Raw genomic sequence first — 23,479 nt, forward strand, 5'->3', positions numbered from 1 at the left:
CTTCTGTGCTCTTGGTAAGGGCAATACAGAGGCAGGGTTCCTGCCCTATGCCTGAGCTTGGAAGTTATAGGTAGGTAGGTAGATAGGTAAATAGCTGGTTAGATAGATGTTCAAGGAGGAGTGAAGGAAAGTTAGCCTCTCTTTTTGAAATTTACTTCTCCAGCCTTGTATGGTCTTTGTTAATTCTTGACCTTAGGAAAATGAGATTTTAAAGGGTATGTCTGGGGAGGAGGACCCCAGCATCCCTGAGAGGAGCCTTGGTTGAGGCACTTTCAGGGCAGGGCCATTCTGGCTCTGTTGTCGAACAGCTCTAATTGTTTGAAAATTTTTCATTATATTGTGTTGAAATAGGCCCTGTAATTTCTACCCACAAATCCTAGTCCTTTCTGGAAAAACTCAGACCCAATATATTCAGTTGACTTCCTTCCTCCTCATGGAGGCCTCTTGTCTCTGGAGTAACCACTCCCACACCCTTCAGCTTTTCTCCATAGGGCATTATTTTCAGACCTCTGATTGCTATTCTTAGGGCTCAGTCTGGTTTTGAATTGTGTCTTTTAAAATGTGAGGTTGAGAACTGAGTATCTCTCCAGATGCGGTTGTCTCTCCATTATGGAATGTATGGCAGAACCATAACATCTGCTAGCAACTACATTTCTATTAATAGAGACTAAATGCATTTGCTTTCTTGGTAGTTGCCTTTGTACTCTTGACACATATTAAGCTTGAAAACAACTAACTCCCCTGGCTATTTTCTGCATAAAATGTTATCATATCAGTTCTCTTCCAGTCGATGTTTGTGCAGTTAAATATTTTGAACCGAAGTTTATCTATGTTAGAGGTTATATTATGGTTTCACTTGAGTGAGAGCATCTCAGTTCTTGGCCTTGTCCTTGATTTAAATTATTTGTGTACTTTCTTTGTAGTAAAATAATAGTTTTCAGCATTTTGAAGGGAGGGGTGCTTATTTTTCTTAGAAATACCTAGCGAAAGAAGAATTGTTACTTGACCTTAACATTTAAAAAAAAAAGGTGTGTATGTAAAGGTGTGTATGTATAGTATAGGGTTTACACTACATAGTGAATAGTATGGTGTGTTACCCAGTCTTCCCCTTCAGAACCAAGTCACTAGTAACTGGGAAAGGGTCCTCTCTGGACGTTGTCCTCAGGCAAAGGTTTATCTCACATAAATCTTGCTACCTTCCCAGGGGCCGCCTACATACAGTGACTGATCAGGCAGGAGAAAAAAGACTCAGTTTCTTTGCTTTGAGGAAGAGCCATCCAGCTCTAGAGATTCCCAGAGTGACAGCTGAATCCTTTGTTGTGAAGGCACTGAAGTTCAACCTTCTCTCTGTTCACACCTGCTTCTTTGACTCCCGCAAAGGTGTGGACCCCAAATATACTGCAATAGACAGCCCTGTTGTGTGGTCTTACTTAGTTGTGGGCTGTAGCAGGTGCTCATATGCCTTATTTTATTTAATCCTTTTATTTAATTTAACCCTGAGAGGTAGCTACATGTCATTCCCAAGTTACATAGGACAAACTGACACAAGAGAAAGTGAGGTGTGTTGTTGAATGCGTGCAAGTGTTAGCACTAACGTTGGGATTGGAGGTCCATCATTCTGCCTCTTACTCTACTATGCTTTCAGAGGCTTTCAGAACACAACATGTGCATGTTTTGCTGGAGGCTTCTAATCTACCCTTAGTTTGAACTGATTATGTGAGACTGTTGATGAGGTCTCCCAAGCAGTGCATGATCCATCCATAAGTTTACCTGTAGGAAAGCTAGTTTAGTGGTCATTGTGGTTTGTTCTCTGATGGAGAGAAGGGAGTAATTTTACTTGGTAACTTCTTCAGGGTGGATACCTAGATTTGTGTCTCTTATAGGCCATGAGAATAAAAAAAGAAAATGGCAGCCAAGGAACAATAGTTTTTTCTGCTTTGACCCCAGTGTTTCTTGATACTATTGACCAGGTAGTAATTGGAAGCCAGGCTTGGTGTTTTGTTGCCATGAACAATAGTGAATGTTGAATAGAGATTATGTCAGAGAGTGCAGAAAGTTACAGACCCTCATAAACTCAGGGAAGATCTCAAGCTTGTATCTAAGTTTTTTTCCTGTTCAAAGCTAATTTTGGTTCTATTATGTAGCAAATAAATTTGGCGTTAGAGTACTGCAGACACCTGTTGAGTGGTGGGCCGAGGAATGTAATTGCAGCTCTTAAAAAGATTTCAGTCTTGTACTTTCAGTAAGTTGATAATGGTTAAATTGAAAAACTGCTCCTTGGAAGAAAAGCTATGACCAACCTAGACAGCATATTACTTTGCCAACAAATGTCCCTCTAGTCAAAGCTATGGTTTTTCCAGCAGTCACATATGGATGTGAGAGTTGGACTATAAAGAAAGCTGAGTGCAGAAGAATTGATGCTTTTGAACTGTGGTGTTGGAGAAGACTCTTGAGAGTCCCTTGGACTGCAAGGAGATCCAACCAGTCCATCCTAAAGGAAATCAGTCCTGAATATTCATTGGAAGGACTGATGCTGAAGCTGAAAGTCCAATACTTTGGCCACTTGATGCAAAGAACCGACTCACTGGAGAAGACCCTGATGCTGGGAAAGATTGAAGGTGGGAGGAGAAGGGGAAGACAGAGGATGAGATGGTTGGATGGCATCACCATCTCAATGGACATGAGTTTGGGTAAGCTCTGGGAGTTGGTGATGGACAGGGAGGCCTGGTGTGCTGCAGTCCATTGAGTCACAAAGAGTCAGACATGACTGAGTGACTAAACTGAACTGAACTGAACCTTTACTAATTGCAGAATGTGCTTCAAACATTGACCTTGGGGGTAGATATTATGATGAAGTCTCTCTGTGCTGTCTGCCTATAGCTTATTGCATTTGTGAAACTTCTCTTCATTTTGCCTGATTTTTACCAGTGATAATTCTTGACTGTGGTTTGTGTTATGTGGCCTAGGGGAAAAAAGCCAACTGCTTAACTATTTAAATAGTCATAAGTCTATAGTTTCCTGAAATAACCCAGTCTAACTTTCTTAGAAAGGTGTGAAATTCCCTTTTCTGGGAATTGTTTTTTTGCTTCTGATTCTTGCCCTCAGTGACATCTATGCTGGCATTTTATTTCCATGCTAAGTAAGGTAAAGTTGAAGCCTAAAAATTAACAAAAGATTCCACAAAAATATAGCCAGGGGACTTCCCTGGAGGTCCAGTGGATGACTCTGTGAGCTTCCACTGCAGGGGGCACAGGTATCCCTCATGCTGGTCAAAATTAAAAAAAAATGTGTGTGTGTGTGTGTGTATATATATATGTATATATATATATGTATATATATATATATATATATATATGCTATGCTAAGTCACTTCAGTCGTGTCCGACTCTGTGCTACCCCATAGACGGCAGCCTACCAGGCTCCCCCATCCCTGGGATTCTCCAGGCAAGAATACTGGAGTGGGTTGCCATTTCCTTCTCCAATGCATCAAAGTGGAAAGTGAAAGTGAAGTCGCTCAGTCGTGTCCGACTCTTAGCAACCCCATGGACTGCAGCCCACCAGGTTCCTCCGTCCATAGGATTTTCCAGGCAAGAGTACTGGAGTGGGGTGCCATTGCCTTCTCTTTCTCTTTCTGTGTGTATATATATAGCCAGACCAGATGACCCTTTTGCTAAACCCCCTTTGTCCTCTTTGCACTGACCACACATGTTAGTATATATTGGGGTATGTTTCTGACTTAAATTTTTTAAAGGCTAATAATTGTCTCCTGGTACTTGTTATTCCTATTGCCAATATTTCTTAGATATGATATTTTTCTAAAAATATATTTTTTAATCCCTAATGAGTGCATTCAAAAAGCTGGGGTTTGATGTGAGGGATAGGACAATTTTTCCTGGTGTAAACCAGGAACACAATAATATTTTTGTGCTCTTTTCCATCACTGTTCTTGGAACTTTGAAAGCACATCAGTGAATCAGCTTTCCCAAATGTCAGTGGATTGAGCATAGCTGGGTGTTATTGTTTCTAACTTTAATTTTTATTTAAAAAGTCAGTGGAATGAAGAAAAAAAATTGTTGAGAGGAGGAGCACAGGAGAGTCTTTTGGGCTCGAAATGCTATATATCCTGACCCTGAGTGGTGGTTATATTCACTGAGCCGTGTGCATAAGAGCTGGGCTCTACCTTGTATGTATATTGTTCTTAAATAAAGCAAACTGATATTTCCTATTTTTGAAGAGTCTTTTATTTGAAAGCATTTAAGACATGAAATAAAGTAAGAGAAAGAAGATTTTAAAGTATAAAGCACCGTGGAACTAAAAAATACCATGTTCTAGAAATATAACTAGCAATATTTGTTATGCAGAGTGGGTAGCCCTCTACCTTCCAGCCCTAGATCTTTGTATTTTTTTTGTTTAACTATAGTTGATTTACAATGTTGTGTAGTTTCAGGTGTACAGCAAGGTGATACACATACATACATGCTATCCTGATATCTCAGTGGTAAAGAATCCTCCTGCCAAAGCAGGAGACACGGGTTTAATCCCTGGGTCAGGAAGATCCCCTGTAGAAGGAAGTGGCAACCCACCTCAGTATTCTTGCCTGGAGAATCCCATGACCAGAGGAGCCTGGTGGGCTACAGTTCATGTGGTTGCAAAAGAGTTGGATATGGCCTAGTGACTAAACAGCAACAACAAATATATATTTAGAGACACACACACATACCCTTAGCCTGAAGCTTTTAGACTGTTTCAGCCCCTTGGCCTGGTGCCAGAGAGGAAGTTCTCTTTGTGCCAGATGGTTCTTACGTCTGCCCCTGCTGTGGGATTTAAAGGGTTAATTCTAGGGCAATTAACCTGCAGCTCTTTTTCCATGTCTGTGATCTTACTACAATGTAATGAAAGAGCAGATATTGTCCCTGGGATGGTCATGCACAAAGTTTCCAACAGTCGGAGGGGAATTCAGTGAAGTCAGGGGTGGCGTTAAGAATATCTGTTATAGAGACAGGAAGCGTCATGAGTGTAATGATGACGAGAACAGGCTGGAACACTTCCATTCCTGTTAAGACTTTATTAAGCATTTGCGGCAGAAAACTGCTAGTGCCGGCAGAATCAGGAAGAGAGAAGGAGGAACACGGTTCTGTGAATTCCAGGCTAGGTCCATCATGAAAAGAGGTTTGAATGTCACTGGGACAGTGTGGAGTTTGTGCACGCTCTGAGTGTGAATCCTGCAGAGAGAAGGAACCTCCGCAACAGGGCCCGAGAGCCAGCCTGGTTGTGTTTGGCTGTTCTGGACCTTCTCTTAGGATTTGGGACTCTGTTTTCCCCTCTGACTATAGTGTTCTGTTCCTCCCCATAGCTTACTATGTGATCATAGTTTCTCTCCTGACATCTGTTTCTCTTTTTATACTTCACTTTTTACCTTTTCCCTTCTATTTTTGAGTCCCATTCTGGACATTTTTTAAAGTAGCTTGGGTACAAATTCTTGGTTCAGCAGCCAGTTCAAGTTTTTATTTCTCTCGCCACTTCAGCTGTTATTGGTTTCCCTTTTCTTGTTTTGCTTACTATCTGTTCTTTTTTTTTTTTTTTCCACATAGCACACTATAATTTCTGACCTTATTTCACAAGTGGTTCATATGACTTATGAAGAAGAATGACTGCTTCAACTTCCTTGGAGGGAAAACATAAACTTTATTTTGTTTCCACTTCAGGGGATAGCACATTACTTTAGAAGTATTAAGTAATCAAAATATATCTGTTATTGTTCAACTGCTAAGTCATGTCTGAGTCTTTGCAACCCCATGGGACTGCAGCACACCAGGCTTCCTTGTCCTTTACTATCTATTGGAGTTTGCTAAAACTCATGTCCATTGAATCGGTGATGCCATCCAAACATCTCATCCTCTGTCACCCCCTTTTCCTCCTGCACTTACTGTTTCCCAGCATCAGGGTATTTTCCAGTGAGGTGGCTCTTTGCATCAGGTGGCCAGAGTATTAGAGCTTCAGCTTCGGCATCAGTCCTTCCAATGAATATTCAGGGTTGATTACCTTTAGGATTGGCTGGTTGGATATCCTTTCAGTCCAAGGGACTCTCAGGAGTCTTATCCAGCACCACAGTTTGAAAGTACCAATTCTTTCAAACTCAGCCTTCTTTATGGTCCAACTCTCACACCCTTACATGACTACTGAAAAAACCATAGCTTTGACTGTACAGACCTTTGTCGGCAAAGTGATGTCTCTGCTTTTTAATATGCTGTCTAGGTTTGTCATGGCTTTTCTTCCAAGAAGCAAGCAGCTTTTAATTTCATGGCTCCAGTCACCATCTGCAGTGATTTTAGAGCTCAAGAAAATAAGACCTGTCAATGATTCTACTTTTTCCCCATCTGTTTCAGTTCAGTTCAGTCACTCAGTCGTGTCTGACTCTATGTGACCCAACTTCCCTGTCCTCACCAACTCCTGGAGCTTACTCAAACTCAGGTCCATCGAGTCGGTGATGCCATCCAACCATCTCTTCCTCTGTCATCCCCTTCTCCTGCCTTCATTCTTTCCCAGCATCAAGGTCTTTTCCAATGAGTCAGTTCTTTGCATCATGTGGCCCAAGTGTCGGAGCTTCAGCTTTAGCATCAGTCCTTCCAATGAATATTCAGGACTGATTTCCTTTAGGATTGACTGGTTGGATCTCTTTGCTGTCCAAGGGACTCTCAAGAGTCTTCTCCAACACCACAGTTCAAAAGCATCAATTCTTCAGCACTCAGCTTTCTTTATAGTCCAACTGTCACATCCATACATGACAACTGGAAAAACCATAGTTTTGACTAGACAGACATTTGTCAGCAAAGTAATGTCTCTGCTTTTTAATATGCTGTCTAGGTTTTTCATAGCTTTTCTTCCAAGGAGCAAGTGTCTTTTGATTTCATGGCTGTAGTCACCATGTGCAGTGATTTTGGAGCCCACTCTTTCCATTGTTTCCCCAACTAACCCATCTGTTTACCTTGAAATGATGGAACCATATGCCATGACCTTCGTATTTTTAGAGTTGAGTTTTAAGACGGCTTTTTCACTTTTCTCATTCACCCTTATCAAGAGGCTTTTATTTCCTCTTTGTTTTCTACTGTTAGAGTGGTGTCATCTGCATATCTGAGGTTATTGATATTTCTCCCAGAAATCCTGATTCTAGCTTGTGATCTACCCAGATCAACGTTTCACATGATGTGCGCTACACAAAAGTGAAATAAGCAGGATCATAGTATGCACTTTTGATGTACTCCTTTCCCAATTTTGAAGCAGTCCATTGTTCCATGTCTGCTTCTAACTGTTGCTTCTTGACCTGCATATAGGTTTTTCAGGAGACAGGTCAGGTGGTCTGGTATTCCCATCTCTTTATTTCCCAGCTTCTTGTGATCCATGCAATCACAGGATTTAGTATAGTCAATAAAGCAAAAGTTGATGTTTTTCTGGAATTTCCTTCCTTTTTCTATGATCGGACAGATGTTGGCAATTTGATCTCCGGTTCCTCTGCTTTTTCTCAATCCAGTTTCTATATCTGTGATTTCTCAGTTCACATGCTGTCAAAGTCTAGCTTGGAGAATTTTGAGCATTACCTTCCTAGCATGTGAAATGAGTGCAATTGTATGGTAGTTTGAACATTCTTTGGCATTGTCCTTCTTTGGGATTGGAATGAAAACTGATCTCTTCCAGTCCTGTGGCCACTGCTGAGTTTTCCAAATTTTCTGGCCTATAGAGTACAGCAGTATAATAGCATCATCTTTTAGGATGTCAAATAGCTCAGCTAGAATTCCATCATCTCCACTATTTTTGTTTGTAGTAACGCTTCCTAAGGCCCACTTAACTTCACACTCCAGGATGTCTGGCTCTAGATGAGTGAGCACACCATTGTGGTTATCTGACTCATTAAGACCTTTTTTAAAAATAGTTCTTCTGTGTATTCTTGTCATTTCTCCTTAATCTCTTCTGCTTCTGTTAAATCCTTGCTATTTGTGTATACTTTATTGTGCCCATCTTTGGATGAAATATTCCCTTGGTATCTCTAATTTTCTTGAAGAGATCTCTAGTCTTTCCCATTCTATTGTATTCCTCTATTTCTTTGCATTATTCACTTTCTTATCCCTCCTTACTATTGCCTGGAACCCCGCATTCAGTTGGGTATATCTTTCCCTTTCTCCCATGCCTTTCATGTCTCTTCTTTTCTCAGAAAAGAAGACCTTCTCAGACAACCATGTTGCCTTCTTGCATTTCTTTTTCTTAGGGATAATTTTGGTCACTGCCTCCTGTACAATGTCATGAACCTCCCTCTGTCCATAGTTATTCAGGCACTCTGTCTACCAGATCTAATCCCTTGAATCCATTTGTCACTCGCACTGTACAATCATAGGGGGTTTGATTCAGGTCATAGCCGAACGGTCTAGTGCTCTTCCCTACTTTCTTCAACTTAAGCCTAAAGTTTGCGATAAGGAACTAATGATCTGAGCCACAGTCAGCTCCAGGTCTTGTTTTTGCTGAAGATGGAGAAGAGCTTCTCTATCGTTGGCTGCAAAGAATATAATCTATCTCATTTCTGTATTGACCATCTGGTGATGTCCATGTGTAGAGTCTTCTCTTGTGTGGCTGGAAGAGGGTGTTTTCTATGACCAGTGTGTTCTGTTTGCAAAACTCTGTTAGCCTTTGCCCTACTTCATTTTGTACTCCAAGGCCAAACATTACTCCAGGTATCTCTTGACTTCCTACTTTTGTATTTCGATCCCCTATGATGAAAAGAATATCTCTTTTTGGTGTTAGTTCTAGAAGGTCTTGTAGGTCTGTATGGGACTGTTTGATTTCAGCTTCTTTGGCATTAGTGGTTGGTGCATAAACTTGGATTACTGTGATGTTGAATGGTTTGCTTTGAAAACAGACCGAGATCATGCTGTTATTTTTGAGATTGCATCCAAGTACTGTATTTTGGACTCTTTTGCTGACTAGGAGGGCTACTCTATTTCTTCTAAGGGATTTTTGTCCACAGTAGTAGATATTAGTGGTCATTTGAATTAAATTTGCCTATTTCCATTCATTTTATTTCCCTGATTCCTAAAATGTCAGTGTTCATTCTTGCCATCTTCTGCTTGACCATGTCCAATTTATATATGTGGAATGAGCAAATAATGTATTCATGGTTTCTGTAATATTAGGTACTCAATCTTTTGTTTAAAGTTAATGCCTTGTAAAAATGAGTCCATAGGGATATTATTTTGAATCTCAAATAATCTCATTCTTAAGGTTGCATTCTTTATTTTCTTTTAATTTTCCTTTTGCAAATCTATCTGACAAGAGAGACTATTTGTGTGTGTAGGAAATCCTTTGCCCAATTTAGGCTTCCAGTAAACACAAGTTTTAAATAATGCAACATGGATATGGCTCATTTTAGTCTCTAAGTAATTACCTGGACCCTTCAGTAGGGAAATAACTTTTCAGATCATTAGAAGCACATTTGTGGTAGACTTTTAAGGCATTAATAATCATAGAAGCACATTTGTGGTAGACTTTTAAGGCATTAATAATCATAGAGATTGTCTTAATTGCTTTTGGAGTGAAAAATTCTTTTATAAAAATGAAGAAATACTTTCTCATTCATCTGTTTTGCTAGGCTGGGCTTTCTTAAATTGGCTTGCTTTAAAATGGGCATACTTAAGCTTAAAAAAGCTCCAGAGACCTTCCATCCATTTACAAATACAAAAATAGCAATAATGACTGACAGAGACACCCCTTTTCGCCTGTCAGTTATGGGGACTATTTAAGGTTCTTTCTTTTTCCTGCTCTAGAAGTAATGTGAGGTTTAGATTCGACTCCCTTTAATCTGAAACACTGACTGAGCTCCAAACCACTTAGCAGCCTGCCATTTTTCAAAGGGCGGGGAAAACAGCGATATAATTTACTGTCCACATTTTATAGTTTTCCCTTTAAAAAACCTGCTTACACAGTTCCTGTATTTGCAGAAACTAGAGAGTTAGATGGCTTTTAAATGCAGCCCTGGCTGGGCAGTGCTGGGAAACCCAAAGCAGCTGATGGGCCACCCTAGCTGGTGCAAGGTGCTGAGAGATAAGGGGCTCTGGCAATAAAGTCAGGGGAAGTATGAGGGAAGATATAGGCATCATCAGGTTGATGAGCCGAAAGGGGAAGCAGTGTTCGGGAAGGACAGAGGGTCATGGCTGGGCTCCACCGCTGAACTGAAGTGCACACCGAGATAAGAGTCGTGTCATTGTTTTAGTCAGGCAGCAGCATTTACTGGGCACTGACTCACTGCTGGGGAGTTTCTTCTCCGTTACCCTATCTGAACCCTGGTCTCTTAGAGATTCAGCCAAAAGAATCTCTGGCCTCATGATGCTTTTATTATTGAGCAGGCAGTGTCTACCCTGGGCCTTGTCTAGGAAAACTGGAGAAGAGGTGGGATTCGTGAGGCCTCACCAGCAAGATGGAGTTCTACCCACCTGGACTTTCCTCACTGTCCTTGTCCCCAGGCTCTGTTGCCTCACTTTCTTCAGCAGTTTTCGTCTTCTGTTCACTTCCAGCTCACTTCTTCATGAAGCAAATACTGAGTACATACCATGAGAAGACAAACACTGGAGACATATTGTATTCACCAGGGTTCTCAGAGAAACAGAATTAGTAGGGTACCCTATGTATGATATAGCATTTAGATATAGATATAGGTAGATACATATATGTGTGTGTGTATCCCGGTCAATCTATCTATCTGTCCATCTGTCTCTACAGTTGACTCTTGAACATGATAGGAGGAACGTTAGGAGCACAGACCCCTGCACAGTTGAAAATCCATGTATAACTTTGCACTTGGCTCTTCGTATCCAGGGTTCCACACTCAACTGACTGCAGATAGTGTAGTAATGTAGTCTGGATTTATTGAAAAAAACTCCATGTATGAATGGACCTGCACAGCTCACACTGTGTTCACACAGTTCACACTGCTGTTCAAGACCTCACTCTCTCACACACACACTAATTGGATTGATCAATCTGTTTTTCCATCTGCCTGTCTATCTGAACATCATCTATTTAGATTTATTTTAAGAAATTGGACTATGGAGAATGGCAGGATCAAAGTATTCAGGGTAAGCTGACAGGCTGGAGACCCAGAGAAGAGCTGATATTGTAGCTCAAGTCTGGAAGCAGTCCAGAGACTGCCTTTCCTCTTCACTGGGGGAAGTCAGTCCTTTTTTTTTTTTTTTTCTATCAACATTTTTAACTGATTAGATGAGATCCATCTAAATTATGGAAAGTAATTTCCTTTTCTCAAAACTTGCTCATTAAAAAAAAATACTTTCACAGAAACATCTAGACTAGTGTTTGACCAAATATGTGTGTACCATAGCCCAGACAAGTTGACACATAAATTAACCATCATGAGTCCTATGTATCTTACAAAGGAAAGTAATATAGGCCCTTGTCTGCAATGAAAATATGTTTAATAAGAGAGATGCTCACATAAGTAAGTGAAGTGAAGTGAAGTGAACTGAAGTTGCTCAGTCGTGTCTGACTCTGCGACCTCTTGGACTATAGCCCACTAGGCTCCTCCGTCCATGAGATTTTCCAGGCAAGAATACTGGAGTGGGTTGCCATTTCCTTCTCCAGGAGATCTTCCCTACCCAGGGATTGAACCCGGGTCTCCTGCATTGTAGGCAGACGATTTACCGTCTGAGCCACCAGGGAAGTCACATAAGTAAGTAAATAACTATAAATCAAGCCATGATCTTTGTGATGAGTTCTCTATCAGCTCTCAACAAAGAACTTTGGGAATCTAGAGCAAAGGATAATTGATTCTGACTGGGGCTCATCAGAAAGGTTTTATAAAAGGAGTGTGATTTGCAGTGGATGTTGAAAGCTAGGTTGGAGTTTGCTAAATGAAAAAATGTAAGGACAAGTGAGGGGAAAGCAGTCTAAGTTCAGTAAAAACAGAATTTGTCCATGAATTTATATATTCTCTAAAAATTCATGAAGCACAATTTCCATGCCTCTTGTTTAGGTACTTATGGTATACAGCAGAGAAGCATCTCTGCTCAGAATGACTAATGATAAGGGTCACTATTTGTTGAATGCTTTGTTTATATGTATTATCTCAAGTACTGTCCCACCACCTGTGGGAATGGTTCTCGTGGTGAAGCTCAACAGTAGAGTACAGTATCTGTGGACTGGGAAGGGTCTACTGAGCACACTCCTGGGACTAGGAGGACAGGGAGTTGCTGGCCTAGGAGGCTTGGGCTAAAAGGCATAGTCTTTCCATTGCGAGGCAAATCATGAAACAGGCAAGTCTTAAGCCCAGCTTTTCCTCACATCCCAGGTGACTCTACAGGTGTTCTAGAATAGCTGGAAGCTTGTGTGACAGTATCCAGGGGAATGGAACCTATAATAACCGTGTCTTTGATTCTCCATGTATTTTACTTCCTCTAAGGTTAGTTTTCACTCCAACTCCAAAGAAGAGCAATGCCAAAGAATATTCAAACTACTGTATAATTGCGCTCATTTCACATGCTAGCAAGGTTATGCTCAAAAAAACTTCAAACTAGGCTACAGTAGTATGTGAACCAAGAACTTCCAAGATATACAAGCTGGGTTTAGAAAAGGCAGAGGAACCAGAGATCAAATTACCAACATTCGTTGGATCATAGAGAAAGCAAGATATTACAGAAAAATATCTACGTCTGCTTCCTTGACTACACTAAAGCCTTTGACTGTGTGGATCACAGCAAACTGTGGAAAATTCTTAAAGAGATGGGAATACCAGACCACCTTACCTGCCTCCTGCAAAACCTGTGTGCAGGTCAAGAAGCAGCAGTTAGAACTGGACATATGGAATAATGAACTGGTTCCAAACTGGGGAAGGAGTACAACAGACTGTATATTGTCACCCTGCTTATTTAACTTGTATGTAGAGTACATCATATGAAGTGCCAGGCTGGATGAATCACAAGTTGGAGTCAAGATTTCCAGGAGAAATACCATCAGCCTCAGATATGCAGGTGATGTGACTCTAATTGCAGAAAGTGAAGAGGAACTAAAGAGCTTCTTGATGAGTATGAAAGAGGAGAGTGAAAAAGCTGGCTTAAAACTCAACATTCAAAGAACTAAGATCGTGGCAACTGGTCCTATCACTTCATGGCAAATAGAAGGGGAAAAAGTGGAAACAGTGGCACATTTTCTTTCCTTGGGCTCTAAAATCACCGGGGACAGTAGCTGGAGCCACAAAATTAAAAGACACTTATTCTTGCCTGGAGAATCCCAGGGACGGGGAACCTGGTGGCCTGCCGTCTGTGGGGTGGCACAGAGTCGGACACGACTGAGGCGACTTAGCAGCAGCAACAGCATTCCTAGGAAGGAAAGCTACAACAAATGTAGGCAGTGTATTAAAAAGCAGAGACATCACCTTGCCATCAGAGGTTCGTATTGTCAAAGCTATGCTTTTTCCAGTAGTCATGTACAGATGTGAGAGCTGGACAACAGAAAAGGCTAAGTGCGGAAGAATTGATGCCTTCCAAACTGTGGTGCTGGAGAAGATGCTTGAGACTCCCTTGGACAGCAAGGACATCAAATCAGTCAATCTTAATCAATCCTGTATTCATTGGAAGGACTGATGCTGAAGCTCCAATACTTTGGCCACCTGATGAGAAGAGCCAGCTCATTGGAAAAGATCCTGATGCTGGGAAAGATTGAGGACAGGAGGAGAAGGGGGTGAGAGAGGATGAGATGGTTGGATGGCATCAGTGACTAAATGGACATGAATTTGAGCAAACTCTGGGAGATAGTGGAGGACCGAAGAGCCTGGTATGCTTCAGTTCATGGGGTTGCAAAGAGTCACACATGTTTTAATGACAATGGAAACGGAACCTTAGAGAGATTAAATGAATTTCTCAGAATTCCACAGCGATTAAGTTGAGGTTTAGCCACTGGCTGCCTAACATCAAAACTTGTGCTGTTTCCACTAAGCCATAATGCCTTAACACCCAGGCTAATGGGAAAAACAGTGATTGTTATAGTCTGAATTTTTGGATTTCCCCACATCTAAATTCATATAATGAAGTTCTGATGCCCAATGTGATAGTATTAGGAGGTGGGGCCTGTGGGAGGTGATCAGGTTATGACAGTTGAACCTCTAAATGGGGTTAGTGCTTTTATAACAGAGATCCATAGATCATGTGGGGGATGCAATGAAAAGCCTGCAGTTCAGAAAAGGGCCCTCACCTAACTATGCTGGCACCTTGATCTCAGACTACAAGTCTCCGTAACTAGGAGAAATAAATATCTGTTGTTTGTAAGCTGTCTAATCTGTGGTATGTTTTTTAATAGCAGCCTGACAGACTAGGAGAAATGATTCAAATATATGACTCCAAAGGAGTGGGGTCAGTGTTATCATGGAGGTATCTTTAAGGTTCAGATGATGGAGATGTGAACAAAGGTGTACACACTGCAAAGTGTGCTGAAACAAGGGGGCCAGGAGTCTCTGCAGCTGATAAAGCCAGAACCAAGGTAGAGGCCCTGGGAAGAGGAAGGAGGATTTGGCATTCGATTAGCATTCAGTAAGTCTAGGAGACAAACCTTATAACTGATTATGGGAAAGTGGAGCAACTTAGGTATTCAGTTCAGTTCAGTCGCTCAGTCATGTCTGACTCTTTGTGACCCCATGAATCGCAGCATGCCAGGCCTCCCTGTCCATCACCACCTCCTGGAGTTTACCCAAACTCATGTCCATCGAGTTGGTGATGCCATCCAGCCATCTCATCCTCTGTCATCCCCTTCTCCCCCTGCCCCCAATCCCTCCCAGCATCAGGGTCTTTTCCAATGAATCAACTCTTCGCATGAGGTGGCCAAAATATTGGAGTACAGCATCAGTCCTTCCAATGAACACCTAGGACTAATCTCCTTTAGGATGGACTGGTTGGATCTCCTTGCAGTCCAAGGGACTCTCAAGAGTCTTCTCCAACACCACAGTGCAAAAGCATCAATTCTTCAATGTTCAGCTTTCTTCACAGTCCAACTCTCACATCCATACATGACCACTGGAAAAACCATAGCCTTGACTAGATGGACCTTTGTTGGCAAAGTAATGTCTCTGCTTTTGAATATGCTATCTAGGTTGGTCATAACTTTCCTTCCAAGTAGTAAGCATCTTTTAATTTCATGGCTGAAATCACCATCTGCAGTGATTTTGGAGCCCCCCAAATAAAGTCTGACGCTGTTTCCACTGTTTCCCCATCTATTTCCCATGAAGTGATGGGACCAGATGCCATGATCTTCGTTTTCTGAATGTTGAGCTTTAAGCCAACTTTTTCACTCTCCTCTTTCACTTTCATCAAGAGGCTCTTTAGTTCCTCTCACTTTCTGCCATAAGGGTGGTGTCATCTGCATATCTGAGGTTATTGATATTTCTCCTGGCAATCTTGATTCCAGCTTGTGCTTCTTCCAGCCCAGCTTTTCTCATGATGTACTCTGCGTTTAAGTTAAATAAGCAGGGTCACAATATACAGCCTTGACGTGCTCCTTTTCCTATTTGGAACCCGTCTGTTGCATGCAAAGGTATACCCTCAGCTAATTGAAGTAGAAGAATTATGAAAATACGTTTCCTAGGTCGTGGGATTTCCAAGAGGTCCAGAGAGTCAGGATTGGGAGCCATGCAGCCAGGAACCATGCTTGTACCACACCGTGTGTTTGCTACAGTAAAGAGTCCACTGTTGGAACCACCGGGCACTATGTGTCACATGACAGATGACCACTGATGCTAGGCACGGGATTCTAGAACCTCCACCACTGCCTGCTGCAAACTGCGTACCTCTACTTTCAACCTCATGAAGGTAGATTCTGTGCAACCCTGGCTTCCTTCCTTCCTTGCATCCTGGTTACCAGGGAGACAGGGAAAGGGGCATTCAGCCTTTTCTGCTTTTGAGGATTTGAGGAATTCCTCAAATTTGGAATGGATGCTCAAAAGATGCTGGTGGTCATCAACATGCCTATTCCAGGTAGAGAAGGAGAGGGAGGGCTCAGACTGACCCCTAGGTTTCCCACTTGGTGATTAGAGATACTGTGACTAAGATCAGGGGACTGGAAGGAGGAATATGTTTGTGGAGCTAAAAAATTTAGTTTGTCTTCAAATAGATTGAATTTAAGATATCTGAGCATATCAGTGTGGTGATGGTTATATAAAAAGCAGTTAGAAATTTGGGTCCCAGGCTCAAAATCATCAGTACGTATGATGTATTTCTGGGAACCAGTTTACAGATGTGGGGGCTTCCGAGGTGATGCACCTGCCAGTGCAGGAGATTCAGGAGATGGGGTTCAGTCCCTGGGTCAGGAAGATCCCCTGGAGTAGGAAATGGCAACCCACTCAACATTCTTGCTTGGAAAATTCCATGGACAGGGAAACCGGGGAGGCTATAGCCCATGGGGTCACAAATTCATACACAACTGAGCACGCACGTGAGCATATAGATGTGGAAATGGACAAGGTTGATGGGAGGTACATAACCCTGGTGAATGTTGTCTCTGAAGGGCAGATAGGAGAGAGGGAAGACCCACTCAAAGATTTTGAGAGGTAGAAGGAGAATCTAAAGACCGAAAATTAGAGGGTCATAGAGCTCAAGGTGCACAGGAGGAGGACGGTGCTCAAGAGAGTGAAGTGCTTGATCAGAGACATCAATAGAGTCAGGGTTAAGAGTCACTGGGTCTCTCAGTTAGGAATTCATTGGTGGTATGTAGAAGTTCTTTTACTTTGGGCCAAGACCGTAATGAGTTTAAAGGTGAACACTCATATACCCTATACATTTCTTTAGCTATCCTATATACAGCTTTCCTCCCTTTGTCCCCATCTGGTCCTCAAATTTCCTTCTCTTAATCCTTCCAGTGTCCCCTCTCAAGACCAGCTTACCATACTTTTCCTACTAACAAAACCTCTCCGCAACCAGGATCCCACTTTAATCTCAGTCCCCAGCTATGCCTTTCCCAGCCTCACTGTTCTGTCAGCTTCCACTTTCTTCTTCTGTGTCTCCAGTATGTCTCTGTTTCCCTTTGGTGTTTCTTCGATTGCAGCGTCACGCATCTAGCACCCCACGTTGGTCCCTAGGCCCAACCTAGCCCCCTAACTCCTCATTCTGAGTGGACTTGCTGTCCACCAGTGGGCCTCCCATTTGCCCCAGATTCTGCCAGTACTTCACGTACTAGAGCCTTCCCCTACACCCACCATTTTCTTGGCACTGGAGTTGGTCTCATTCTTTGGAGACTTTCCTGGCCAGCCATTGCCCTACTTTTCTCTGCCTCTCTCTCTCATTTCTAGTCCCTTCTCTCACTTTGGATGCTATTTTTTTTCTCTCCAGACTATGTGCTTTTGTACTTTGTACCTGCCCTTTTCCTTGATCTGCTAATTTTAGAAAGAAGTATACCTAAAGAAGTTCCTTACCTTACAGAGGCCAACACTGATGTATTTATTGGTGCAATGATATGATGACTGGGATTTGATTAAAAATGTTGGGGATGGGGTTTGGTATAAATGGAGACATGACTGGTTATGGATTGATAATTGTTGAAGCTGAAGAGTACCTAAGGGGCTCCTTATGTTACTCTCTATTTTTGTATATGTTTAAAATTTTCCATTAAGATGTCTTAATGAAAAAAGCTTAAATGTTTATAGGTAAGTACATGTAAGTAAGTAAACACTGTTAAGTAGTACTAGTATACATATGACAAAAATATGATTTGGCAAAAATTATGAAGGTGATATTTGATTGCCTGAAGTGGGGAAAACACTAAGATAATAGACAATGAGCTTAGAATGAGTGGGGATATAGAGAACCTAAGGAAAGAAATCTCAGCAATTGCATCATTGGGGCTTGACCCTCTTGGTGAAGGGGTCCATATGCTCTCCAGGGAATGCGAGAGTGGAGAAGTCTGTAAGACTTGAGTGAGAAATTCTCAGACAGCTTTTGAGGGGAAGTGGAAGGAGCCAGCTAGAGATAAACTGCAGCTGAGTTTAGAGAATGTGCTTCTGCAAAGGCCCACTCACCAGTATCTTAGCAATCTAAATAGTCTTCTTAGTGACTCTAGGAATCCTCACGGGCTTCATGAAAGGGAGCTGAAGAGCTTCTTGATGAGGGTGAAAGAGGAGAGCAAAAAAGCGATTTAACTCAACATTTAAAAAACTAAGATCATGGCATCTGGTCCCATCACTTCATGGCAAATAGAAAGGGAAAAAGTGGAAAGAGTGACAGATTTTATTTTCTTGGGCTCCAAAATCACTGTGGAAGGTGACCGCAGCCACGAAATTAAGACTCTTGCTTCTTGGAAGAAAAGTTATGGCAAACCTAGACAGCATATTAAAAAAGAAGAAACATTACTTTGCAAACAAAGGTCTATATAGTCAAAGCTATGGTTTTTTCCAGTAGTCATGTATGAATGTGAGAGTTGGACTATGAAGAAGGCTGAGTGCTGAAGAATAGATGCTTTCAAATTGTGGTGGTGGAGAAGACTCTTGAGAGTCCCTTGGACTACAAGGAGATCAAACCAATTAATCCTAAAGGAAATCAACCCTAAATATTCGCTGGAAGGACAGATGCTAAAGCTGAATCTCTAATACTTTGGCCACCTGATGTGAAGAGCCGACTCATTGAAAAAGACCCTGATGCTGGGAAAGACTGAGGGCAGGAGGAGAAGGGGACGACAGAGGATGAGATGGTTGGATGGTATTGCCGACTCAATGGACACAAGTTTGAGCAAACTCCAGGAGATAGTGAAGGACAGGAAGCCTGTTGTGCTGCAGTCCATGGGGTCGCAAAGAGTCAGACGCCACTTAGCGACTAAACAATGACAACAATGGATTCTTCAGGTTTTCTGCAGAACAAGAAAAGTCTTTTCTGTGAAGACGTAAACTGCCTGTAGAACCTGTTTGTCTAGACAATCTGTTTTACATACTGAGTTTCAGGGAAGACATTTATTGCAACAAGTTCCATGGCTAAAATGAAGTTAATAAGCATTGTCTCTGGCATAACTGTACTTTCTGTTGTATTAGGCACTTGTTGCTTCTTTTCTTGTAGATGTTAGTGGGATACACTAGTAAGTAGGATCATGAATATTTGAGTCCACCTGAAAGGGAAGAAACATTACTTTTTACAATTTTTAGTTAATTTATTCATTTCGGGGGTTTAGAATTTAAATTTCCAATTTTAAATGAATTTTTATTAGAGTACAGTTGCTTTACAATGTTGTGTTCATTTTTTGCTATACCGCAAAATGAATCAGTCATACGTTTACATATATCCACTCTTTTCAGGGAAGAGAATTTGAAAGTGGCTGTTGCTCTTTGGAGTGGCTCATAGGGGTTTATTTGCTCTCTCTTTGGTTAAAGCAGTGGTTTTCGACCTACATGTATGCATGAACACACACAAACACACAATCAATTTCACATATAGTTTCAAGAGTTCAAAGATCAGAAATCCTAGTTAAATTCCTGGATCTGAGCTGCTTGGCTGGAAGCTTTAATAGGGAACATGTGCGTTGTGTTTAACAAACAGAAGGCTCATTTTTGACTCAGAAATGATGAGCAATATTGTCACTGAGACTGTTTATTCTCCATGCCTCAGAGGTCAAAGCTTGACCTTCTTACCTTAACCCAAGATTTACCAAAAGTTATTCGTTTAAGTCTACTCAGCCTGTTATCCCTTTGATGTCACATAATTGGCTAATATGCAAAACACTTGTAACAGTATAACATGTCCACATAGTACAAGTTGTATTTTATTTTGTAATTTAAAAAATAACCTGGCTTCTTCTCAGTGGTGAAGAATCCACCTGCCAAGCAGGAGACACAAGTTTGACCCCTGGGTTGGGAAGATCCCCTGGAGAAGGAAATGGCAACCCACTCCAGTACCCTTGCCTGAAAAATCCCACGGACAGAGGAGCCTGGAGGGCTACAGTCCATGGGGTCACAAAGAGCCGGACATGACTGAGTAATTAAGCAGCAGCGGCAGCACATGTGCACAGACTAAAACAGTGAATCAGTAGCTCTCCTGCCACATTTAAGACTGAGAAGGAAGAGATCTAACATTTATTGAGGATTGAAGACACATTAGTTACTCTGTGAATAACTTACTTAGTCAATACAGTGTTGCCATTAGACAGATATTACTTTTTCCCTTTGCATGATACAAAACCTGAGGTTTGGTAAGTCTAATAATTTTGTCTAAGATGACCAGTTAATGAGCCAGCATTGAAACCCAGGTTTCTTGTAAGTCTTTACCTAACAGAGAACACGGGATATTTGTTGCTCTTCGGCTACTTGTATTCATCTCTCTCTTTCTGGAGAATTAGTTCTCCTGTTCCTCTCTGCTGCCCCAGTCTATTCTATGATGTGTCCTTATAATTATTAATCAAGTTACCCCACCTCAGGACTAAAGCTAGGATAATCACATCCTCTTTGATTTGTTTGAATCTTGCATGGAGAGACTCGAAGACTAAAAACTTTGTTAGAATTAATTCTTTCTAGTATTAACATCATGAATGAACTAACTGTTGACTCCTGTTGCCTACCCACCCTATAGCTACCCTGTTGGTTCTTTAGAATTCTTTTTGTTTTTGTGAGCTATTCAGTATCTTTTAATAAACTTATTTCTTCTGTAGTTCTCTGGGCTGAATTGTGCTCCCCAAATTCATATATTGATGCGCTGACCTCTGGTGTGATTGTGTTGGGAGATGGGGCCTTTGGGAGATAATTAAGTTTCACTAAAGTCATAAAAGACTTCCTTGACAGCTCAGTGGTAAAGAATCCGCCTGCAGTGTAGGAGACATGGGTTCGGGAAGGTCCCCTGGAGGAGGAAATGGCAACTCACTCCAGTATTCTTTCTTTTTTTTAGTTAATTTTTTTATTTTAATTTGAGGCTAATTATGTTACAATATTGTGGTGGTTTTTCCCATACATCAACGTGAATCAGCCATGGGTGCACATGTGTCCCCCCCATCCTGAAGCCTCCTCCCATCTCCTTCCCTGCCCCATCCCTCTGGGTTGTCCCCGTGTACCAGCTTTGAGTGCCTGTTTTATGCATCAAAGTTGTACTGGTCATCTATTTCACATATGATAATATACATGTTTCAATGCTGTTCTCTCAGATCATCCCACCCTCACCTTCTCCCACAGAGTCCAAAAGTCTGTTCTTTACATCTGTGTCTCTTTTGCTGCCTTGCATATGGGGTCGTCTTTACTGTCTTTCTAAATTCCATATATGTGTGTTATTATACTGTATTGGTGTTTCTCTTTCTGACTTACTTCACTCTGTATAATAGGCTCCAGTTTCATCCACCTCATTAGAACTGACTCAAATGCATTCTTTTTTTATATCTGAGTAATATTCCATTGTATATGTATAGGTACTACAACTTTCTTACCCATTCATCTACCGATGGACATCTAGGTTTCTTCCATGTCCTGGCTATTGTAAACAGTGTTGGGATGAACATTGGGATTCACGTGTGTCTTTCAATTCTGGTTTCCTTGGTGTGTATGCCCAGAAGTGGGATTGCTGAGTCATATGGCAGTTCTATTTCCAGTTTTTTAAGGAATCTCCACACTATTCTCCATAGTGGCTGTACTAGTTTGCATTCCCACCAACAGTGTAAGAGGGTTCCCTTATCTCCACACCCTCTCCAGCATTTATTGCTTGTAGACTTCGATGGCAGCCATTCTGACTGGCGTGAGATGGGACCTCATTACGGTTTTGATTTGCATTTCTCTGATAAAGCCACTCTGGTATTCTTGCTGGGACAATCCCATGGACAGAGGGGCCTGGTGGGCTATAGCTGTGGGGTTGCAGAGAGTCAGACGGGACTGAGCATGCACACATATACGCAAGACCATGCATGGAAACATCTAAAACCACTCCTGGCACACTCTAGGAAAACACACGTCATAAAGGTGAGACTTTCACGATAAGATTAGTGTGTTCATAAGAAGAAACACCAGAGAGCTTGCTTTCTTCTCTCCCTGCCATGTGAGGATGTAGTGAGATGGTGGCTGTCTGCAGGCCAGGAAGAGAGCCCTCATCTAGGAAATGAATTGGCCAACGCTTTGATCTTGGACTTCTCAGACTCCTGACTCTGAAAAGTAAATTCCTATTGTTTAAGTCCTGGTGCAGGAGACTTGGGTTCGATCCCTGAGTTGGGAAGATCCCTAGGAGAAGAAATGGCAATCCACTCCAGTATTCTTGCCTGGGCAATCCCATGGACAGGGGAGACTGGCAGGCTATAATCCATGGGGTTATATATGGATATTTTCTGTTGCTTGCTACCAATGAATTGACTACTATGTAAAATGGCCAGTGAGAAGACATAGGTTTAACTCTCAGTACTGTGGTTCTGAAATGAAAGAGAAAAAAGGACAGAGGTCACACCAGCAAATTTAATGACTTACTATCGTTTCTAGGAAGAAAAGTTTTGTGGGTAAGACAGGAGTTGAAACTGTTTAACAGTGTAGGATTTGCAAATTATTCTGGATTATGCTATGCTTACTCTCACTTTATCTCGGTTGCATGTTCCTCGATTTTAACTTGACTGTGATTTAGCCCTCCATGGTGATAAACCAGTGCAGAGTTAGAAAATAAATTGGCTCAGGTTAGCTTTTCCTTTAGGCTTCAGAATTGGGGAAATGAAAACTAATCCCTAAAAAGAGATCTGCCAGGAAGAAAAGCTGCACTGAAATGGGCACCTAAATTTTTCCTTTCTACTTGTTTGCTTTGGTCTTAAAGAATGTAAGAAATTCTTACTGCAGGAATTTCTTCACTGGCCCCTAGTCACCTCTTCCTTCATCTTTTACTTTAAGAGCTTTGTTTGGATCTATATGTCTTTTACATCTGAGTAGTACCTTCTATGAGATAATTCAATTCTGAGAAATCAAGTCAGGAGAAGATGAAATGTAAGGTTTGCCTCACCTCTGCTATACTTTTTGTCTGCTTTTAAGGTTGACAAAATTTAAAGTTTTAAATTTCCTCCAAGATTTCTTGGCGTCATCTATATTTTTTCCTCCTAGTTACAGAACATTTTAAGTTTGATGGTATCCTAGCAATCATGCAGCTCACCCTTCTTATCTTACAGAAGAAGAAATAAAGGCCTAAAAAAGTATTTGGCTTGTCAATAATTATATACTTAGTGACTGAACAGGGACTTGAACACAGTTGTTCAGATTTCCAGTTCTGCGTACATTCCACTTCCACGACCAGCCCAGGGAATAAAAGCAATTACCATTCAACCTAAACTAAAGAAAAAAATATGGAAAAGAAGAAATAAAATGTTCAAAGTATTGAGTTTTACTAGGCAAAGGGGAAGATTTTGAGCCATGTGGAAGAAAGAGGCAGAGAGCTATTGGTTTTTGGAAGGATTGCTTTTAAGCCCACTACCAGATTGCTTAATCCTCTGGGCAAGTGCCTGAATGTTTATTTAATGGGTTAAAGGA

Source organism: Budorcas taxicolor, chromosome 7, assembly GCF_023091745.1.
Source record: "Budorcas taxicolor isolate Tak-1 chromosome 7, Takin1.1, whole genome shotgun sequence".
In the NCBI taxonomy this organism is placed as follows: Eukaryota; Metazoa; Chordata; class Mammalia; order Artiodactyla; family Bovidae; genus Budorcas; species Budorcas taxicolor.